At 40.2% G+C, this 24,260-nt stretch overlaps 2 long non-coding RNA genes across 6 annotated transcripts in view; both read left to right on the plus strand.

The window, feature by feature from the left end:
- LOC123592516 overlaps positions 1–15,862 on the plus strand; it is a 39,519-nt gene extending 23,657 nt beyond the window's left edge. The window contains exons 4-7 of one of the 5 annotated variants that reach the window (XR_006709812.1): positions 167–275; positions 10,273–10,432; positions 14,735–14,923; positions 15,113–15,858. This is a non-coding gene — a long non-coding RNA (uncharacterized LOC123592516). Of the gene's footprint in view, positions 1–166; positions 276–2,265; positions 2,477–10,272; positions 10,433–14,734 lie in introns of those variants that run through there. The other 4 variants (XR_006709813.1, XR_006709815.1, XR_006709814.1 and 1 more) reach the window with 4 other exon arrangements.
- A 919-nt stretch (positions 15,863–16,781) lies between these two features.
- On the plus strand, positions 16,782–23,302 carry LOC123593389. Its single transcript, XR_006710298.1, has 2 exons — positions 16,782–17,156; positions 22,847–23,302. It is a non-coding gene; the product is annotated as an uncharacterized LOC123593389 (long non-coding RNA).
- Positions 23,303–24,260: the final 958 nt, after the last annotated feature.

Consider the following 24,260-nt stretch of genomic DNA (forward strand, 5'->3'; position numbering starts at 1 on the left):
CTCCCTCTCCCTCTGCCCTGCCCCTGCCTGTGCTCTCTTTCTCTCGGAAATAAATAAACATTAAAAAAAATTTAGAAATATCTCATACAAATATTAAGAAGAAAAAAATTAAATGTTCCTATCCTCCAGTAACTCTTCTTGAGTCAGATGTTTGTTCTTTCACCAGGCACCCTAATTTCAAACTGAATGAAACCTCTGGTATTTCTCCTGATGCCTAAAGTTTTGAGATGTGACAATGTTTGTATTCCAGTATCCTACAGTTCCAGGAAGTTCAGGTGATGACATAATATAAATTCTAAAATAAGAATATATTGTGAAAAATGTTTGTGTTTCAAATAATGTGCATTCATAGTCAGAGAGAAAAGGAGAAAAATGGGTCACAGAGCTCCTCCTGACCATGATTAATTGTGAATATATGCCTCACACTTAGGAGAGTGAAATGTATCAGCAGCAGAAAATAGAAGTGCCCTGGGCACTTGAAGCACAAAAGGATTTAATGTTACGTGAGTTATGTGCTTACCAAATTATCAGAAAGGTAGGAGGAATCGCCTTCTAGGAGCTGTTTGTTGCCTCGCCATCATCAGAAAGGTTGGGAATGGATAAGCTGCCTTCTGGGGTACTTTGATGCGGGTCAGGGATCAGAAAGCCTCGTGGTCTCAACTGTTTCCCCAGAACCACACCTCTTGTCCTCCATCTGCACTGGCAAGAGCGAGTGTCCTTCGCCTCTTGACTCCCACGTGGCTGTGCTGTAGCGTCTCACCTCCATCCCCAGGTTTGCCAACAGAAAGAGTAGAAATGTGCTCTGTGCTAACTTCCACTTTCAGACATCCTGGGAGCACGTCTACTCCAAGTAACCCCAATTGTATCCAGAACCCAACTATAGGAGTGTCTGGAGAGGAGCTTTCTTACTTCTGAAGGAGGTGCAGGTGAAGGTGTGAAGGAAGGCTTGCTAGAAGGGGCTGGAAATGATGATGAGTAGTATAACCACCCTCGCATCCCATGTGGTGTGGAGTGGGACTGGGTCTGGAAACTGAAGAGCCACACATGACCCCCGACTGCCCTTGCCAATAGCTGTGTGGTTGCGGTGAAAGCTTTTGGTTCCCTCACAGGTAAAACAAGGAGGTTGGGCCACACCCTTTCTAAGAACCCTGTCAGTTCTTGAAGCAAAAATGCACTTCTATAAAAAGCATGAGGAGAAACCATCTCCTGTCACCATCCTCCTGCCCTTACTTCCCAAATGTAGCATTGGTTTTGTCTTCGTGGTTCTTGTCTTTTCTTGGAAGCTGATAGTGGCAGCTGGAGCTCAGCTGTTCTCTGCTTAGAAGATTCCTCTAGAAGTCCTCCAACAGATCCTACCTTGGAACTTTACAATATGATGGAGTTGGGTGTAGGTAGAAGTAGGAGTAGAGCAAGAAAAAGAAAGTTGGCAGGGCCGAAGTTCTCTGATCTCACACCTGAATTTCCAAGAGTCCCTAGATAGCCTCTGCCATCAGCCAATATTCTTTGAGCCACTTTTGTGAACAGAACTGAGCTGAAGACCTGTTTCAGGTCCCATGGGTTTGGCATTGGGCCTCCACACAGCCTAAGACAAATCTTTCTTCTTAAGAAACTCTCAGAGCACTGCTTCTCAGACTTCCATGTGTATGCAGAGCCTTAGGATCTTGTGAAAATGCAGATCCTGAGCCAGTGTGTGTGAGGAGGGGCCTGAGATTACACATGTCTGACAAATTCAGGTTCCACGACCACTGCTTGGTAGACCATGCTTTGAGTGGCAAGGTTTAGGTTTGCACGCACCACACTCCCACCAGCCTCACCCCACGTGGGCTGATTTAAATGCAAATATCTGGGATAGACTGTCATAAATTGAGGATTCTGTAAAGGACCCTGAAGACAAGGAGCTGAGGATTTTTTTCCCCAGTAAATATTAAGTACCGATCCTGATGTAATAGGCACCACACAATGTGTTGCTCAGAGACACATAGACCAATAGGTCTGGTCTAACAGTTGCTCCCCTTCCCATATCATCACTTTTTCCTTGCCCACCCTTTCTTCTGAATCTAGCTCTCTGGGTTTGGGCCTCAGTTTCCTCATCTATAAAATGGGATAGAAATATCTACCTATAGAACTGGTCAGAAGAATAAGTAAGATACTACATGCCAAGAGCACTTGGTATATTACTAGGAGCTTTGAAATGTTACTTGTTTCTTCATCATTATGGGTGTCATTGCCTAATCCTGCTTCACCCTGGCACCTTTCTTCCCTCAGGTGAAAAGAAAGATACTACTCACAGTTGCTTGTCTCATCTTCATAGCATGGAAAATCTGCCATTCACTCTCAAAGGATAAGGGGGAATATTGATTGAATGGTATGAAATAGAGTTGTAAAAGCTTGAAAAAATATCTTAAGTTTGTTTATTTATTTATTATGAGAGAGAGAGAGAGTGAGCAAGCAAGCAGGGGAGGGGCAGAGAAAGAGGGAGAGAGAGAATCCCAAGCAGACTCTGCACTGTCAGCACAGAGCCTGGTGTGGAGCTCAAACCCACAAACTGTGAGATCATGAGCTGAGCCAAAGCCAAGAGTCTGATGCTTAACCAACTGAGTCACCCAGGAGCCCCCAAAAGCTTGAAAATTTTTATTCTAAAGTGTTACCCTGTGAATTTATAGAACTGCTTGGCCTAGTAAGTAAGGGTAAGAAAAACAGAAAAAACTAAGTGACAAAAAAGAAGAAATTGAGCAAATGATTAAAATATAGGCATAAATTAAGAATGAGGATGTTCATGGCAGCTTTGTATCTAATGACAAAGAAATTAGAAACAACCTAAATGCCCAGCATTCCAGATACGGGTGTGTAAAACACTGCATATCTGTACACAGAATATTGCGTAGCCTTTAATGTTTACTTTAGATTTTTAGAGGCATGAAAAAGGCTTTTGACATAATGTTTGGAGTAAAAAGAAAATCAAGCTACAAATTTGTATATACCAAATGAAAACATACAGAGAAAAAAGGGAGGAAGGAAACATGCTATAGTGTAAATCGTGGTTGCATCTGAGTGGCTGTGGTTTTGTTTGTCTCCTTGTACTTCTCATACTTCTGAAACCCTCAGTAAAGTAACCACAGTGTATTATGAGCACAAGTGGTGGAGCCAGATTGCGGCTGTACTGGTGTTTTACCTTCTCTGCCACCTACCAGCTGGGCTAGTCACTGCACACAGTTCTCTCCATGTCTCTATTTCCTCATCAGTAAACTGGGGATAGTAATAACATTTAACTGTTGGAATCCTGTCAGGATGAAATGAGTGAACATGTATGAAGTACTTAGAGCAGTGGCTTACACAAAATAAGTGTTTTGCAAGTATTAGCTCTTATTATGTTCATTGTTATTCAAATCATCAAAAGAAAATCAGTAAAAACTGAAAGAAAGATCAAGAATTAGAGAAAGATCTATAAAGATTAGCATGAGATCTGTTTTAAGTCGACATTTTATTTTGAACTAATTTTAGATTAATAGAAAAGTTGCAGAGTTCAGAGAGACCCCATATATCTCTCACCCAATTCCCTTGATTGCTGACGTTTTACATTAGTATAGTATAGGCATCAAAACTGTGACATTATCATTGGTAAATTACTATTAACTGAAACCCAGCTTTTGTTTGAAATTCACCTATTTTTCCATTTATGTACTTTTTCTGTTCTGGAAGGGTAAAATTTCTGAATTCTGACTAATGTGGTTGGGTTGGTTTTAATTGTGAAGCATACATAAAAGCTTATAAAACAAAAATGCAGTGTTTAAAAGAAACAAGAAATAGAACACCACTAGTACCTTTGAACCTCACTTGGTATCCTTTTTCCATCACATTTTTCCTTCCACCTTTCCACCCCAGAGATAATTATCACTCTGAATTTTGTGGCAATAATATCCTTGCTTTCCTTTATAATGTTACCATCCAGCTGTGAATATCCCAATAAAATATTTTTGCTTCTTTTTGAACTTTATATACATGAAATCATATTGTATATACTCTTTCATTCAACATTATTTTGTGGTTGGGTTTTGTGTGTGTCTATGGCTCATTCAGTTTCATTGCTATGTGATACTCAACTAATGTGTTTTTTGTTATTTTCTTCTGCTCCCTACCCTTCCCTGATCAAATAGACCTTCTGCTTTCATGCCCTAAGGATGGCAATAAAACAACAGAAAATCAGATTAAAATGCTTTTTAAAAAATTATTACTTCAAAAGCCCAGATCTTCTAAGATTTAAAGCTTAAACAATAGATTTACTATAGGATTTCTCTGCCTCCACCGTATAGACATTTTAGTCCAGATAATTCTTTGTTGTGGGAGTTGTCCTGTGCATTGTAAAATGTTTAGCAACATCCCTGGTTTCTATCTACTAGATGTTTGTAGTACCTACTTCATCCCCAGTTGTGACAACAAAAAAATATCTTCAGACATTGCCAACATCCCTGAGACACAACTGAGAACCACCAGTTTCGAAGACTAAGGAAAGAGCCCACGTAAACTGCTTGAATCACATGAAAATTCTCTACATGGGAAATTAAGAGAGTGAGAAAGGAATACAGGAGCATGGAATGAGTTGCCTGTGAGATGGGCTCCATAGTCAGTCCCACCCCATGACCAGATCCTGGGATACAGGGTCAAATGACCAAAGCTCCATGTTTATTGGGGACTCCAAAGGAATTCATATTCACCATGTCCAGGAAGAGCCCAGGGTACATGTTCTCCTGTTGCCCATCAGGGCGAGAGAGCAATGTTATGTTTAAGCAGACAGATCTAAGACAGTCTCAACAGTTTCCTGCAACCAGAGAAACTTGGGAGCTACTGAATGTTTTGTGAGTACCCAAGGGCTATAACAAGGTAGCACAGAGAGCTAGAACTCTGAGAAGGCCTACAGCTTGGGCCAGGAAGGACAAAGCAGTGCTCTCCGTGCATCAAGGGCTGAACACTCAATAGAAACAGGAATGAAGGTGGCACCAAGGACCAGCCACTGCTCTCCTCTATTGATAACTTAATTCCATATAAGCTTCCTAAGAAATTAGGCACGAGTCCAGAAAATGCACAGCAGATCCAAATTGATAATTATGATTCCATGGCTTGGCAAAATAGAAGCTTAAGAGGAAATTATTGTTTAAAAATAAAGTAAATCCAGGCTAATTAGACAAGAAAAAGAAATAAAAGACACCTATATTGGTAAAGAAGAAGTAAAACCATCTGTATTCACAGATCACATGATTTTATATATAGAAAATCCTAAGGAACACACACACACACACACACACACACACGACCTATTAGGACTAATAAACAAGTATATCAAGTTTGCAGGATATAGGTTCAATATACAAAAATCAATTGTATTTCTAAACACTAGTAGTGAACAATCCAAAAAATAAGGTAAGAAAATTTATAATTTAACAATTAACAAAATTCACAATTCAATTTACAGCAGCATCAAAAAGAGTAATTATTTAGGAATAAACTTAACAAAAGAAGTGTTGTAAGACTTGTATACTGAAAACTACTGTTAAAGAAACTAAAGACCTAAATAAATAGAAAGACATTCTACGTTCATAGATCAGAAGACTTCATATTGTTAAAGTGGCTACTTTTTTCAAATTGTTATACAGATTCAACACAAACTATCAAAACCTCAGCTTCCCCTTTTGCATAAATTGAAAAGTTGATACTAAAATTTATGTAGAAATGCAAGAGATCCAAAATTACCTAAATAAGCCTGAAAAAGAACAAAGTAGAGGAACTCACACTTCTACTATGAAGCTACAATTATCAAGACAATAGTATTGGCATAAGGATAGACATATTGTATAAATCAATATAATAGAATTGAAAGTCCAGAAATAAGCCATTCATTTATGGCCAACTGTTTTCCAACAAATGACAATATAATTCAATGAGGAAAGGACAATCTTTTCAACAAATGATGCTCAGACACCCAGATATCCATGAGCAAAAGAATGCAGTTGGACTCCTACCTCACACCACATATGAAAACTAATTCAAAATAGATCAAAGACCTACATGTAAGAGCTAAAACCATAAAACTCTTAGAAAATGTAAGTGTAAATCTTTGATTTTAAATTAGGCATTAGATAGTACCCCAAAACACAAGCAATTTTTTTAAAAAATTATAAATTCAACTTCATCAAAATTTTAGTACTTTTTTTCTATAAAAGACATAATTTAAAAAGTAAAAAGAATGTACAGGATGGGAGAAAATAATTGTAAATCATATATTTGATAAGGGACTTGTATCAAAAGTATACAAAGAACTCTTACAACTCAACAGTAAAAGAGCAAATAACCCTCCCACTAAATAGACAAAGGGTTTGAAAGACCTTTCACCAAAGAAGACATACAAATGGCCAATAAGCACAAGAAAAGATGTTCAACATCATTAGTCACTAGGGAAATGGCAACTTAAAACCACAATGAGATAACACTTTACACAAATCAGGATAATTATAATAAAATAGTAAGTTTTACCAAGGTTGTGGAAAAACTGGAGCCCTCATACACTACTGGGAGGTATGTAAAATGGTGCAGCCACTTTGGAAAACAGTATGACAGTTACTCAAAAAGTTAAACAGGGTTACCATATGACCCAATAATTCCTCTCCTAGGTATATACCCAAAAGAGATGAAAACATATAGCCACTTAAAAACTTTTACACAAATGTTCATTGCAGCATTATTTTATTTATTTATTCTTAAAGAGTCTTTTTTTTAATGATTCATTTATTTTGAGAGAGCAAGAGAGAGAGAGTTGGGAGAGGGGCAGAGAGAGGAGAGAAAAAGAATCCCAAACTGACAGCACAGAGCCAAACAAGGGGCTCAATCCCACGAACTGTGAGGTCATGACCTGAGCTGAAACCAAGAGTCTGACACCCAAGAGCCACCCAGGCATCCCACACCATTATTTTAAATAGCCAAAGACTCCACTGGTTGATGGATGGATAAACAAATGTAATGTATCTATGTAATGGAATATTATTCAGCAATAAAAAGGAATGAAGTACTTATTTATGCAACAATATGGAGAACACTTGAAAACACTGTGCTAAGTGAAAGGAGCCAGTCACAAAAGGTCACATATTATATGATTCCATTTAAATGAAATGCCCAGAATAGGCAAATCCATAGAGACAGAAAGTGATTAATAGTTGCCAGGTGCTCGATGAAATGGAGTGACCCTTAAGGAGTATGAGATTTCTCTTTGGGGGGAGGAAAATGTTCAGGAATTAAATAGTGGTAATGGTTGTACAACTTTGTAAATATACTAAAAACCTCTGAATTGTACACTTTAAGAGAGTGAATTCTATTGTATATAAATCATATTTCAATTATTCTTCCAAAAAATGTTTCTCAGATTAAGCATTAATAGTAAATAAACCACAAAAGCAAAAAATTAATTGACTAATTAAATATGTCCTATTTCTTGCAGACCTGAGTTTGTAGCCTGAATACTATACTGGCCACAACTATTCCGAGACATCTCCTATTTTAATTTTTTGTCTTTTTTTCTTAGAGAGTGAGCATGAATTGGGGAGAGGGGCAGAGGGACAGGGAGAGAGAAAGAGAGAGAGAATCTTAAGCAGACTCCATGCTCAATGTGGAACCCAGTGCAGGGCTTGATCCCACGACCCTGGGGATCATGACCTGAGCAGAAATCAGGAGTCGGACACTTGACCAACTGTGCCACCCAGGTGCCCCTGCCCTATTTTAATTTTGAAATTTGCTCTCTCAGTGGTCTTAGCTGCCCTGCGCATCCTCAGGGTTCGTGTGTCCGCCACAGTCTCCCCACACATCTTCATCTCTGGGGCCCCCTGAGACTGTGCCAAAAGCACCTTGGAGATGCCACATGATGAGCTTTGTGGATTGTGGTATTTTATATAAATATAAACTCTCTATTTGTGACCCTCTTTGTGACAAAAGAGCACCCTACCCTTACTCATCTCTTTGCCAAGATTCCAAAACCTGTATTTCCATCCCTGACCTTGGAGTCTTCAACTGCCCACAGGGGCATTCACAATTAGCTATTCTACCATCACTTTCTCTATCCAGGTAGATACTTCATATTTCATAAAACCAAGTGGTGAGGAGAGCCTCTCTTCTCTCTTTCTGTCTGTCACTATTAACAGCCTGTATTTCCACTTTGATGGAAGTTTAGCGTGTACTCTCATACAACCTCCTTGCACTCACAACAAGACCTTTGTGAGGTTGCTCTTACTGCTCTTTCCATTTTACACACAAGGAAACTGAGACTTCAAAGAGGTGAAGGATGTGGCAAATCCAGGACAACCAACCCAGGTCTCAAATGTCCACACCTATGAGGAAACATTCTGTCCTCCATTTCTTCTAGCCCTCCACAGCCATTCAGCAAGGTGTAGCCTGTGTGAGCCAGGGACTGACTGAGTGGACAGAAAAATTTAGCACTGATTCATCCTTCATAACATTTCACCAGGTGGCCCTCTCCATCCCTACTTCCACTGCTAGATGGTTCTCAGGCTCCATCATTGTCTGGAGGGCCTGTTAAAACACAGATTGCTGGGCCCCATCCCCAGAATTTCTGATTCAGTAGGTCTGGAGTACAGCCTGAGAGTTGGCATTTCTAACCCCATGGCTGGTGCTGCATTTCCCTGCTCTGGTCCATCCTGCACACCACCATCCTATTGACTTGCCATCTTGTCTTTCTTCCCAACTAGACTGTGAGTCTGAGGAATGAGGCTCATTCCTCTTTGTCTCTTTTCTGCCTCACCCATTACCCTGCACAGGCCTAGCATGTAAGGCTCCTCCTAGTCTCACCTGAGCCCTCATCCTGAATTCAAAATCCTGCCTGTGGATAATTCCTTGACCCTGGAAAGTCACTCAGCCTTTTCAAAGACAGTGTCTACCTCTGTAAAAATGAGATAATAAGAATGCCTATATGTGGGGTTATTGAGAGATTTAATGAGAATAATGTTGAAGGGCTTAGCACAACCAAATGGACTGTAGGTGCTCAATAAACACTATTATTATTTCCCATTCTGCCCCTTGACAATGGCATGCACATTACCCCTCTATGCCTTTACTCATAACTCTCTTCTAGCCTAGAATATTAGCTCTCTTCAGCCCCTTTTCTCCACTTAGGCTCTTTCCATCCTTTCAAATTCTGCCTCCACCCTATGCCTCCATTGATTTGTCCAACATGTGGGGTTCTCTCTTGTAAATTTGGAGCCCTTAGCTATCTTTATCCCTCACTAGTCCAGACTTTCAGACTGCCTTATACCATCCTTTTCACAATTGTACTGGTTAATTGTCACATATTTGCAACTAAATTGTAGGAAGCTCATGCAATGCTTGCATATTAATGTCCATAGCCCCAACCCCAAATCTCAAGGAGTATTTGTGGAATGAAAAGTTCTGTTCTTAATGGACTCGACAGAGAATTAAGGCATCCAGTTGTATGCCATGTAAAGAAGTAACAAGCAACATGAGAATACCAATTTTTAAATGTTTTGGCTTCAAGGTTTAATTCAGCTGTTAGCACTGGATCTGTTTTCATTGTGGCTTGGAATATTTTTTTCTTAAACGTGAGTTTCTTGGCTGAAATGCAGTGTGTTGCCGCTCTGTAGTGAAACTTGCAACCATTCAATATAAGTGAATGTTGAGGGGAAAAGTCAAGAGCCTGCTCTGGGAACTTTGATGCTCTTATCTCCCAAATTTAAAAGAACAACCCTGCCCCAGTGAGACAACAGATGGAGATGTGAACTTTTGCTCTAGGTCTACATGATATTTTTTTTAAAGGTAGAAACAAGGTGGAGTAAATATTTCCAGCATTCTCTGAATTCCTGAAGCAATGTTGAAATAGACATTTTCCTGAGGAGCTGTTAGAAGCTATTGTATTTGACTACTACAGAGTGAGTCTTTTCCATCCAAAGTTATTTAACTCTTGCTTATTATTATTCTGCAGAAATGTTTTTGGATCCCATCCTATCCCACCACTTTCATGAATATAGTCATAACAGCTGCACATCACTGTTGGACCAGGATCCAAGTCTGTCACCACATCCAAGTGTCTGCCCTGTTTCCTTGTGACCTACTGATCACAGGTTCCTCATCATTTCATAGATGATTAGGAGCTCTCTGGTCAATGGCTGAGCACTTAGGAGTTCCCATCATCTCTTCCCTTAGCAACCATTTATTTGAATACTAAGGTTTTTAATTCATTATCCTGTTTCATCCTCAAAACAGCTCATGAGAATGTTGTATAATTGTGTTCATCTGACCAAAGAACAGAAATGAGACTCAGAAACCACCAAAGAGCTAGACGGCACAACCCGGAAGTAATGGGCATTTGGACGTCTAGGGATGACCACCGAGATGCAAGAGACAAGATGGAGTTGGGAAGTGGGTAGGTTCTACCTCTGCCATGGAGTTGTAACCCTTCCAGAAAATCCCCCTTGGACAGTGGATGTGCCTGCCTGCTGTACAGTCTGCTGGTTCTCTTCGTGGGTCATTGTGATGCCATCACGTCTTTTCTTTCCTTATAGCTCCCTTTTCTCTACCCCTGCTGCCCTAGGTCTGCATCTCCCAAATGACATATCAGCACTTTCATCCTTGCCTCAGGCTTCACTTTCTTGAGGACCCGGGTTAAGACAATTATGTTCTACTCCCAATTTAAAAAGTTAGGTTATTGTTTTAAAATGGTTCAGTGAGGCCTGGAGAGAAAATGGAACACAGTAACATAAACTACAGTTCAGAAAAGCATCTCAAATAGAAGCAGTGGGTAGGACTTCCTTATGAATATGGAATATGAATCTGTGTAGATCAGACAAGTGATTACTTCACATAAAAGTCAAGTTGAACACGTATTGTCTTCTTTGAGGCTTTGTCAAACTTTTGCTTTATTTTCACATAAAACATTCTGGCCTCTCTAGTAGAACAACTGAGTTTTTCTAGAATGAGTACAAGACAATGCTTTCCAGTATGCAATTTTGTTGCTAAGGCCTAAGAAGAGACAAAAACCATAGAGACATCATTTGAACTCCCACTCCTTTTTAGTAAAAACAAGTAGTTTACTTCTCTGCCAAGATTATTATGAAACCAGCCCCAAATTTACAAATGTTATGCCAGGAGAAAAAGCAGAAAAATTTATTCATAAAATTCCTATATAAAACATCTCTATGGACATCACATAAAATTCAATGGCATAAAATGTGAAAAAGCCATTACTATCGTATGTATATGAGCAGATATTTTACTTTATAGCTGGATAAAAATGCTCATGTCCAAAGTATGAGTCAACTTTTGGCCTACATACAAGCCAAGTTAGACTGGACTACATGGAGCAACAAATAAACCCTGAAACCACGCCTTTATAAAGTCTGATGCAGCTGGGTGATCCCCTCTTGTATTGTAGCTGGGCCATGTAGAATGAGGGTCTTCCAAGATCATTGCAGCATGGAAAGAGTTGGCAAAGGCACACCAGCTCTTAAATACACTGGCCTGGAAATGACACCATGGGAAATGCTGGGAGGAAACAATGTGGGGACATCATAACACTGTCCTTGCCATAGTATTTGTATGAGGGAGAAAAATTAATGACTTTATCACTGCTGATTACCAATAAGAATCCATGCTATGGGGAAATGATGTGTGTGTGTGTGTGTGTGTGTGTGTGTGTGTGTGTGTGTGTGTGATTAAATAACCTGAGCAATGTCATGTGACCTGGAAGAGCAGTCATGTGATCAGTACTGATGGGGTATGAGTCTTATGTCCACAAGAGGCGCCATTACTAGGTAAAGAGAAGAGAAATGGATAAATTCCTAGAAACACATTACCTCCCAAAACTGAAGCAGAAAGAGATAGAACATTTTGATAGACTGATTACCAGCAATGAAATTAGATCAGAAATGAAAAAACTCCCAACAAACAAAAGTCCAGGACCAGATGGCTTCACAGGTGCATTTTACCAAACATTTGAAGAAGAATTAATACCTCTTCTTCTCAAACTATTCCAAAAACATAGAAAAGAAAAGTTCCAAATTCATTTTATGAGGCCAGTGTGACCCTGACAACAAAACCAGATAAAGACACTACAAAAAAAAAAAAAACAAAAAAAAAACTGTAGGCCAATATCTCTAATGAACATAGAAGCAAAAATGCTCAACAAAATATTAGCAAACAATACATTCCAACAATACATTAGAAAAATCATATACCACAATCAAGTGGGATTTATTCCCAGGATGCAAGGGTGATTCAATATTTGCAAAACAACCAATGTAATCCATCACATCAATAAGAGAAAGGATAAAAACCATATGATCATTTCAGTAGATGCAGAAAAAGTTTTTGACCAATGTGAGACCTGAAGGCATAAAAATCCTTGAAGAGAGCACAAGCAGTAATTTCTCTGACATCAGCCATAACAACATTTTTCTAAATATGTCTCCTGAGGCAAAGGAAATAAAAGCAAAAATAAACTATTGGGACTGATCAAAATAAAAAGCTTCCACACAGCAAAGGAAACAATCAACAAAACTAAAAGGCAACTTATGGAATCGGAGAAGATATTTGCAAATGACAACTGATAAAGGATTTCTATGCAAAATATATAAAGAACTTATATAACTCAAAAACCCCAAATAATCAAATTTAAAAATAGGCAGAAGGCATGGACATTTTTCCAAAGAAGACATACAAATGACCAACAGACACATGAAAAGATGTTCAATATCAGTCTTCTTCAGGGAAATGCAAATCAAAACTACAATGAGATATCACCTCACACTTGTCAGAATGGCTAAAATTAAAAAAAATCCACGAAACAGCAAGTGTTGGCATGGATATCGAGAAAAAGGAACCTTCATGCACTGCTGGTGGGGATGCAAACTGGTGCAGCCACTGTGGAATACAGTATGGAAGTTCCTCAAAAAATTAAAAATAGAACTACTCTACAATCCAGGAATTGCACTAGTGGGTATTTACTCCCAAAATACAAAAACACCCATTCAAAGGGATACATATATCTGTACATTTATTGCAGCATTATTCACAATACCCAAGATACAGAAGCAGCCCAAGTGTTCATCAATAGATGAATGGACAAAGAAGATATGGTATACACACACACACACACACACACACACACACACACACAATGGGAATATTATGCAGCCATAAAAAAGAATGAAATCTTGCCATTTGCAATGACATGGATGGAGCTTAAGAGTATAATGCTAAACAAAATAAGTCAGAGAAAGACAGATACCATATAATCTCACTCACGTGTGGAATTTAAAAACTGACACAAATGAGCAAAGGATAAAAAGGGAGAGACAGACCAAGAGACAGTCTCTTAACTATAGAGAACAAACTGGTTATTAGAGGGGAAATGGGTGGGGGGGTTTAAAGAGTATCATGATGAAAAAAAATAAAGAAAATAAAACAAAGAAAAGAGGCTACATATGAATGTCAATCCACACTCAGCATTACCCCCAGAGAACAGCCAGTAGTCGATAGCATATTCCTGATCTTGAATCGGTATTTAAGAAAACGGAGAAAATTCCACCTGTAATCCAAATGCATGCACCTTTTTTTCAGTACATATGTTTCAATTATAGATGTAATTTCCACCGTGGCAAGAAACAAGCAGCAAATACGAGACATTGCTTTTCCAAAATGAATTATGACAGCTGTCAAAGTAAAGAAGGCTCACATGAGGTTTTGAAGTGAAGGATGATAATTTCAGCAAAGATCATTTCTGTGATTTCAGGAAGATTATTCAAGGGACATCTGGCAGCAAACTTTTCAGTATCTTGAAAGACCTGAATCAATCACTTCAGGCCCAAACTAGAAAAATTCTTAGCATTGAGAATAGGCTCTCCAGACTTCATTAAGACAACCAAGCTGAATTGCAAACAACTTAGTCCCTGAGAGCTGGACTGTTCTCAACTCTAGGTGATTTCCTTCGCTTATCGGTGGAGTAGATTGATGGCATATTGTTGGGCATACTTAAAAACTCAAGCCCAAATGTTGTGACAGAACATGAAGAAATTATTTCTAGGAATATATGCAACCCAAGAATGGATTAGGTACCCAAGCATTCAGGACTACCTTCCAGGCTGAAACATTCCATCTTTCAGCTTCCTGTCAATATCACAATTGCAGGATGCTATGAGGTGTCCTAAGGAGAAATCTCCCCATAAACAAACTCTGACAAAGTCACCACACATTTGCCATTCTCAATGACCTATGCCCTTGAAATAGGATGCTCTAGAAATACGGAATAAGAAAATAACAAATGGGGGGGTGGTGCTCATCTATGCACGAATCCATTTTCCTCCTAGCCAGATACATATTTTTGGTGAAATAGTATAAAAATATTATCCTTGCCACTAATATGAAATATATTATCTAAAATGTTAACTGCTTTTATTTAAAATTATGATGAATCTTTTAAGTTTTCCTGAAATTGCCTGAGTATGCATTGCATATCATTAAATGGCTCATAAATGAAAAGATGTTCCAGGAATATTCTTAGCTGCTCCTGTGAATAGCCTTTGAGGAGTCAGTAGAAGTGTAGGGCTTATCTTCTGGATTCTGTTAACTTTGAGGCCCCAGGGGAGGCTGGGCCAAGAGGAAGTCATAGTCCCTGACTCCCTGGTGGTCTTTTTACCTGCTTCTGTTCCCTTTGTCTCCTGGTCCACAGGTCTGAGCAGGGATGTCCAAACACTTAAGATCCAGATGGTGAAATTCCATCCAGATATGAGGAGACAGTCACTAAAGGCCTGGAGACAAATAGCAGCTACTGGCCAATGGAAAAGGTCTCTACTCCATGACCTTGAGCACTGGGAAAGCAGGAAGGTTTTGCTGATGTTGCAGGCTGTCTATTATCATGGTGTTTCTCAATTTTTTTTTTTGCCTACATTTTTTGGTAAGAAATATATATGTATATAATATATAACTATATATATAATGGAAACAGAAATTTCCTAAATCAATATTTTCCCCTCCCCTTTGAAATATGCTTATTTTCTCTCATTTTCTATTCTGCTCTATTCTATTTCATTTCTAAAATGTTGCTCAGATGGAAAACAAATCTGTGGTTTCCAGGGGTTATGAACAGTATGTCTGGCAGGAGGAGACAGTGACTATAAAAAGGTAATTTTGCCTTTCGTGGTGAGGGAGAGTTTTGTATCTTGATTATGGTGGCAGTGATCATACACATATATATGTATGACAGAATTGCACACACACATAAAGGTGTGCTCGTAATAATGGGAAATCTGAGTAAGGCCACTAGTCTGTAGTAGGTAAATGTACTGGGCCAGTGTCAGTTTCCTGGTTTTGATAAGGTGCTATAGTCAGCTAAGATGTGTCTATTGGGTGAAGCTGGGCGATGGGTACACGGGACCCCTCTCAACTACTTTTGCAACTTCTTGCGCATGTCTATTTCAAAACAAAAATGTTTTGAATATTACTCAAGACCCATTAAATTACTCAAGGTCACAATCCGTAGTTTAAAAATGAAACCCTGTTCACCAAGAGTGGATGTTGGATCAGCAGCAACTGTGCCTACATAAACTGATTTGTCTGAAGAGATACATCGGCCTGTGCAGACCTGTATTTGAACTGGCTGGGACTCCACAACCTTAAGTCTCACTAGCCCCCGCCTCAACCCCTGCCAGTGGACTGGGAAGCTAGGGGTTGCACAGAGTAGACAGACGTTTATTTCATTTTCTTTGTGTGTCATCCTCTAAATGTCCCTACCCTATCCCTCCCCCATTTTTTTTTTTTAGACACTTGATCCTGGGGCACCTGGGTGGCTCAGTCGGTTAAGAGTCAGACTTTGGCTCAGGTCATGATCTGACAGTTCCTGGAACCCCGCGATAGGCTCTGTGCTGACAGCTCAGAGCCTGGAAACTTCTTCGGCTTCTGTGTCTCCCTCTCTCTCTGCCCCTGCCTCGCTCACACTCTTTCTTCCTCTCGCTCAGAAATAAAAAATAAAAAAGTTAAAAGACACTGATCCTCATTCCACCGCTCGGACATTAGAGCACTGTTTCTCAAAGCACCGTCGTTGGCCCCCTGCCTCACTTAAGGCTATGAATGCAGATTCCTGCTACTCACTGAAACTCACTTAATTAGATTCTTTGGAGGCGGTGTTCAGAAATATACACTTTTAAACAAGCTTGCCAGAGGTTTTTATGTGCACCACGTTGGCTTGAGAAGCTTGTTGAAACCGGATCTGTGAATATGCAGGATGTCAATTACAACACTGGAAGTGAATTTGAGTTAAAAAGTTCCTCTGTTGTGAAGATAGGATTTCTGAGGTTAGCTTTCGTTCCAACTTATATGATCTTTGAGCAATAAAGTTTCCAATGTTGACATAAGCCATGTTTCCTGCCTTTTATGACAAAAACATTACTTTGGTGACTCAGTTTCTCCAAATGTGAGGACAAAAATTCCAGTAATCTCCCTAATTCACAGCACTTCCGTAGATAATGACCGTTTGTTCTCAGATGGAAGTAATTTCATTAGCATAAGTGGATGCATATTTTATAAACACAGACGCATGTGTTTCATATTCTTCTCATATTTATTTACACATTCTGTAAACACATGTATACACAGAGCCACATGGACATTTTTAGAGGAGCACATGGAACATTTTGCACATGTAAATACCACAGTTGATGCCTCTGGGGCTTTTTTTCTCAGGTGGCAAATCGGTTACCACTCAGAGGCTCTCAGTTACTACTTTTCCCAAATAAAAATACACCCAGGTCAGCCTCTGGACTCTTCTCAATCTCCCTCCTCCTCTCGGAATGTCCTGGCCTCTAGAGCGTCTAATTTATTGGGGAACTGATGCATCCTAAAATGGTAATGATTTCTAGTAAGTCAATATCATGGCTTTCCAGATAACATCTCTAAATGTACCCAGCCTTAAAGAAGAGAAGTTAGTCAGATTGACGAGGTGCCTACTTTCCGCCAAGAAGATTTTATAGCTCCCTCCTATGAACACCAAAGGTCTTGGCCATACTTGGAGTCAAGTTAAAGTGAACCTTGTCCTGGAAATTCAGGCCCACACAGAGCTCAGTGGTGGAACGCATGGAATAGCAAAGGTGGCAAAGGTACTCTTAGATGTTAAGATATTTTCTTTCGGGGCACCTGCCTGGCTCAGTTGGAAGAGCATGCAACTCTTGATCTCTGGGTTGAAATTTCCAGCCCCTCGTTGGGTGTAGAGATTACTTAAGATGAATAAATTTTTAAAATAATAAAATAAAATGAATAAATAAATTTTGGAGCACCTGGGTGGCTCAGTGGGTTAAGTGTCCGACTTCGGCTCAGGTCATGATCTCACCATCCATGAGTTCTAGCCCCACATCAGGCTCTGTGCCAATAGCTCAGAGCCTGGGGCCTGCTTCGGATTCTGTGTCTCACTATCTCTCTGCCCCTCCCCCTGGTTGCACTCTGTCTCTCTGTCTCTCTCAAAAATAAAATAAAAACATAAAAAATAAAATTTGAAAATAATAATAAAATAAATGAATAAATAAATTAAAACTTAAAAAAAATAGTTTCTCTCTACTGAGCCTCTTACACGAGGCTGAAATAGACCCAAATGTTATCTCTTGCATCAGAAGCACTCAGTTAACTACAATCCAGTGTCTCTTGAACTAAATTTTATTTTTTTCCAGATACTAAATATAATGTGAGAGGGAAAAGAATGTTAGGTAGAAATGGTGCTCTACCAATGTTCTCTTGATTTAAACAGTGTGTTTTGGTCCAGAGACCGTGTGATCCTGTTTTCCCCCCGCTTTAAATTTGTTAAGTTTTGTTTGTTTGTTTTTTCTGATAGTGAAGGCAAAAATAATAACTGTCGCCTGCTAAGGGTTTATGTTGCACCAGGAACATCCTAAACCCTTTTACATTCATCCTTGCAAAAGGGCTAGGGGGTTAGTGTTCTTGTCCTCATTTTATAGGTGAGAAAATGGATGCTCAGAAAGAGCCAATGGCTTGTTCAAGATTACACAGCTAATTAGTAACTGAATAAAAAGATGTGAATCTAACACCCATGTGCTGGGTTGGATAGTGTTCCTCCAAGTTCACCTATTTCCCAGAACTTCAGAATGTGACCTTATTTGGAAATAGGGTCATCACAAACATAATTAGTTAAAGTCATAGTGGAGTAGGGTGGGCCCCTACCCCAATATGGTGGTGTCTATAAAAAGAGAAGAAACAGAGAGCTCCAGGAGAATGCCACGTGATGACAGAAGAGGCAGAGATTGGGGTGATGAGGATGGCTGGTAACACATGAAGCTGAGAGAAAGACACGGAACAGATTCTCTCCTAGAGGCTTCAGAGGGGACATGACCCTATTGACAAGTTGCTTACCGACTTTCAGTTTCCAGAAGTGTGAGACAATAAAATTTTTGTTGTTTCAAGCCACCCATTGTGTGGTACTGTGCTACGGTGGCCCTTGGAAACTAATACAGCCCATGACATACCCTCCAACCTGTTTACTGTTGAAATTTCGGAAAATTTCAAAGAGAATTTACTTGATCTCAAGTTCCAGAGCCAACCACTGTGGACTGTTACTTTTCAGGCTCCCTTTACTTCCTCCCCACGGCCATTCCACCCATTTCTATGTTTTAAAAATAGTACCAGCACTATTGTGTATTTTCTTCTCCTTTGTTGTTTGGTCAGCTGTATTCTTTACGGGATGTGCCTTTAGGATAGTGAAAACAGCTGTGAACGCCAGCATCCTCTGTGTTCTATCATCATCATCAACAACCTCATCCTCATCATTTCAGTTCCTGGAAATTGGTCTGGTTGAGATGATGGTGGGACCCATCTGTGATGTGGAACATTGGCACAAACAATGGAACAACTGGCTATGCGTGAGGTCCCCAGAAGATGGCAGTGTGCATCATAAAACCATGCCATCCACATTTGGCCACTTAGCCACCAGCCTGTGAATCCTGGTAGATGGCAGGCGACAGGCCTTAGGCTCCGGGAAGGACCTTTGTGAAGGATACTGGAAACAGCAATCAGACCGCTAATTAGCCTGAGAGGCCACTTGGAGTGAATATTTTCAGGCTTTGCAAGGTCTTTCTTGTTTTGTTTTGTTTTTTTATAATTAAATTGTTTTGTTTACTTTTTAAGTTTATTTATTTTGAGAGAGAGAGAAAAAATGAGGAGGAGGGGCAAAAAGAGAGGGGGACAGATAATCTGAGGCAGGGTCTCTGCTGACAGCAGAGAGCCCGATGTGGGGCCTGAACCCACAAACTGTAAGATCATGACCTGAACTGAAAGTCAGATGCTTAACCGACTGAGCCACCCAGGTGCCCTGCAAGGTCTTTCTTGGTAAAGAGAGAAACTGAACTGCCACTCTAAACCCTCCACTTGAAGAAATTTCCCATTCAGACATTGGAGATTGTTGTCACTAATATTTTGACGTATCAGCTACAATCTCTATAATCTGTCCCTTACTGATCTAAGGGTTTAAGGCAGGCATCTCAGTTCCCATGTATATAGACTGTGCATAAAAGAAGGGACGGCTCAGCAAGAATGAAGCAGGGCAAGCTTGGAAGGAGCAAGGAGACAGAACACCAGGACACTATTTCTTCAGTGTTTACTAGCTGTGTGATTCTGGGGTTCTCACTTAACCTGTCTGAGCCTAAGTATCCTCTTGTTCTGTTTTTATTTTGTTTTTCATAGGCAGAATGTCTGCTCTGCTGATCCTGCACTGTCATAGCATAGCTCAAATGAGAAATGACTATTAAAGCTATAAAATATTTTTGTTATCAATTATTTTCATAGCAGTAATTCTCAAACATTATCTTAGATTAGAATCACCGGCAGAGCTTACTAAACCATGGATTGCTGGGCCCTGCCCCAGAGTTTCTTTCTTTTTGTTTCTTCTTTCTTTCTTTCTTTCTTTCTTTCTTTCTTTCTTTCTTCCTTTCTTTCGAGAGTGAGCGTGAACAGGGGAGGAGCAAAGAGGGAGGGAGACAGAGAATCTGAAGCAGGCTCCGTACTGTCAGTGGGCAGCCCAACATGGGGCTCGAACACACAAACCACGAGATAATGACCTGAGCCGAAACCAAGAGTTGGACGCTTAACCAACTGAGTCACCCAGGCACCCCACCAGAGTTTCTGATTCAGTAAGTCTGGGTGGGCTGGAGAATTTGCAGCCCAGACAAATCCCGGGGGGATACTAATGCTGCTGTCAAGGAGGACACCTCGAGAGCTCTCGAGGACACCTCTAGGTTACTTCTTAATGCAAATTAAAGAAATTATTTTCAAAACATTGGGAAATGGTGTCCTAGCCTTTATCCTGTGTGTATGTGTGGTCAGTACCTAGATGTAGTCAAATATGTAACTATCTTTTAGATTGTGTCTCTTCTGCTGGTCTATAATTTGCAAGAGCAGGTGTTTTTGCCTTATGGTATCTGCCATAGTCCACCCACCATGGCTGCCACCACCAGCTAATGGTTGCTGCATGCCTAGTGGGACCAATGTGGCCCTCAGGGTTCCCTCAAAGGCCAGAAGGGAAGCTCAGTGAAGACAAACACCTATCTTGGGAATGCTACCAGAAGTGGTTGGAAGTGTTTGGGTCACTGCTGGCTCTCCAGCCCCTTACCCTGCTCTATTTTCACCATAGTACCCCAAGTCTTATAATACAATTTTCTCTTGTTTCTTAGGTTTATTTCTTGTTTACCATCTTTCTCTCTGCCCCCAGATATAAGGAGCAAGAGTTTTGTTTACTTCAGTATGTCCCGAGAGCAGTGGCCAGTGAATAAGAGGTGCACAAACATTGCCCTGAATGAATGGATAAATGCTGGCCATGCCCTGCCTTTTCCAGTCACTCCTGATTCCACAAAGCACACATGAGCCTACTTACCGCCTTCCAGGATGACCACAAGGACTGTGGTATTGTTTTAGGGAAACACACACTAACCACAATGAACTATAAAACCCAGGTACTCAGTTCACGTTTAGAGCATGAGGTGGGGTTTACTGTATTTAGATTTTACCAAAAATGACAGTGCTGCTGCATTTTCTACATTTTATGGATTCTGAGGTCAAGGCTAGGTAGCTATTATTACCAGTTTGAGATTCTGTTTTTTCTGATCCTATAACTTGTGATTTGGGTTTTGGGATGGAACTGATCATAAGGTTGGTTCAAGATGATGATTAAGATTCTGCACTAAGAGCCTGAATAGACTAGGAAGTTGTAAAGAGAAGGCTCAGAGGAACCAGAAGCTCAGAGAAAGTATAACCTGAAGAAAAAAGATATGCACACCCAAATAAGTGCTCCCCAAGTCCAGTTAAAAGGCAGTACTATGGGGCACCTGGGTGGCTCAGTCAGTTATGCATCTGACTCTTGATTTCGGCTCTGGTCATGATCTCACGGTTTGTGAGATTGAGCCCCGCGTTGGGCTCTGTGCTGAAAGTGTGGAACCTGCTTGGGATTCTCTCTCTCTCTGTCCCTTCCCTGCTTGAGTGTGTGCTCTCTCTCTCTCAAAATAAATAAAAAAACTTTTTTTCTTTTAAAGGCAGTATTAGTGGAACTAGCAACCATTCAACACTGACAACGTTGCAGGTGGCAAGCCAAGTGCTTAGTCTTCAGGAACATTTAATTCCCTACCCTATAAAGTATACGCTAGGCTGTACCGTATGAAGTTATCATTTTTATAAGTCAAAAAAAGGTTGAGCACAGCAATATCATTTGCTTAAACTAAAAATTATCATTCCCATCTTATAGATAAGGAAAATGAGCCTCAGAGGGGATAAATAACCTGTCATCAAGCATTTGGCTAGAAAACTATGGAGTAAAAGATTTTGAACCCAAATCTGGTAGTCTCTAAAGACCATTCCCTTCCCACTATATTATGAGGCTCTTGAAAGAAGGTGAAGCTTAGGAAAAGCCATAAAAAGCCAGTTTGTATTGTACTGGTCAACATTTCTTTTAATAACTTATAGTTCTTTACTCTTCCTTTATAGTCATAAACAATGCACTTCAGGAGAACTGTATGTACAATGTTGAAGGAGCCTGAGTACTGAAAGAACCACAAATGGCTGTTTTCAGGTTATCAAATTTTAATAACATTATTTTGTTGCAATACTGCATCGAGCCTTTTAAAGAGAATGTTCCAAGAACTCATTATGTGATTATAAAATAATAAGCCTGTTTTTACAGAGTGATGAACAAGAGCCAGTCCCTCCTTGTGACAATATTCAGAATGCCCTAAATTTTTTAAAATCCTAAGCACATAATCCTCAAGCAAGAGTAGATAAAGCACAAAGTAATATAAGCAGAGAACTAAACAAAACGTGATCAAAATTAATCTGGTACATATTAAGGACACTCTTTTTTTAATGTTTTTATTCATTTTTGAGAGGCAAAGCACGAACGGAGGAGAGGCAGAGAGAGAGGAAGACACAGAACATGAAGCTGGTGCCAGGCTCTGAGCTGTCAGCACAGAGCCTAATGTGGGGCTCAAACCCACTAATCACGAGATTATGACGTGAGCCAAAATCAGACGCTTAACTGACTGAGTCACCCAGGCGCCCTGTGACACTCTTGATCATATCTCTGAATGATAATAGTCTAGACGTTGGTGATTTTTCAAGTAACTGTGATGGGAATCTTTGGGGTCTTGTCTTCAGTGTTCTGGTTTCATTGTTGTAAGTTTTCCCTTATAGTGTGTTGTTTCATCCTAAACGCACACATTTTCGTGGCACTACTTAGAAGCTTAATAAATATGGCACAAGTAAGTGATGTTGAAAGACGAACATCTTGGTATCATTTTTTCAGGCAGGTGGTAACCACTGTGCTAAACACTGGGATGAAAATAAAGCAGCATTAGACATGTTTCTGGCTGCTCACATTGTATGTCTCAAGATGAAACTTCTGTGATCCGACACTGATTGGTGGATGAACAGAACAGAAACAGTTTTGGACTTCATGAGATTTTGACACTACAGCAGTAAGAGGGGTAAAAACGTGAATTGGTCAGTTTAGACGTCCTCATTCACATGCAATGGGTAGAAATCCTGCTATTTCCACAGTATTAATAGCCACTCTCCAATAACTGGCTTTTTCTAATTGTGACAAGTTGTAACAAGACAAGATGGAGGCACACAAGTGGCTGTGCCAGAGGGTTAAATGTATAAGGAATGGGGTAAACGGATAATAATGGGGATTCTTATGTCCAACTTCACTTAATGAAGGATCCTGATCAGAATCAAATACATATGATGCTTCATGGTATCTGTGGTGTCCAGTGTCACCTTGTTTAAGATAAAATCTGTTGGGGCGCCTGGGTGGCTCAGACGGTTGAGCATCTGGCTTTGGCTCAGGTCATGATCTCACAGTTTTTGAGTTCGAGCCCCGCGTCGGGCTCTGTGCGGACAGCTCAGAGCCTGGAGCCTGTTTCAGATTCTGTGTCTCCCTCTCTCTATGCTCCTCCCCTGCTCGTGCTCTCTCTCTCTCTCTCTCTCTTAAAAATAAACATTAAAAAAAATGAGAAAAAAAAGATAAAAACTTGTTTCCCAGAATCTCCTCCTTGTGTGGTTCCAGGTTAGATTAGCTCAAAAGAGGAATTTACATGAGGAAGTGAAGCAACAGCCATACCTTTTGGAAGGTCACGGTGGTTAGATGCAGTGACAGACATTCTTACAGGTGCTGGAAGATTCCAGGTTGTTCTGTCTCCTGTGCTCCATATCTCACTCTTCTTCCTGGCTTCCGGCCCCACTGACCAATGGCAGCCCCCAGGGCCATCATCAGATGCCTAGCTGTGTAGCCCCAAACACAACAGTTTCTCCTCCAGCTGCTTCTTGGTGGTCCCATCTGGGGGGTCTGGATGTGCTTGGCTTCTGGGACTGATGATGCCAGACTCCTGTGATCCCCTGACCTTCCTTTTAAGCCTTCACTTCTCAACACCTCCCACCATTTTGTAAGGCCAAATTCCTGTAACAGAACCTGCCTTTCATAACTCAAGGTGGTTCCCTTTTCCTCATTGGACCCTGACAGAAATGGCAACAATTTAATTTGTAATAGCTCTGTTGTTGGAAATTGAATACACACTCATAATCTAAAAAAGTTGAGCAATATACAAAAGTATAAGGAAGAAAGCAAAGAAATAACCCCAAATCCCATTTACTTAGTCTCACTAACCACAAATAGATTCGGTGTTAACTTTCCACCAATTTACCTTCTATCCATCCAC

This window comes from Leopardus geoffroyi, chromosome D4, assembly GCF_018350155.1.
Source record: "Leopardus geoffroyi isolate Oge1 chromosome D4, O.geoffroyi_Oge1_pat1.0, whole genome shotgun sequence".
Classification (NCBI taxonomy): Eukaryota; Metazoa; Chordata; class Mammalia; order Carnivora; family Felidae; genus Leopardus; species Leopardus geoffroyi.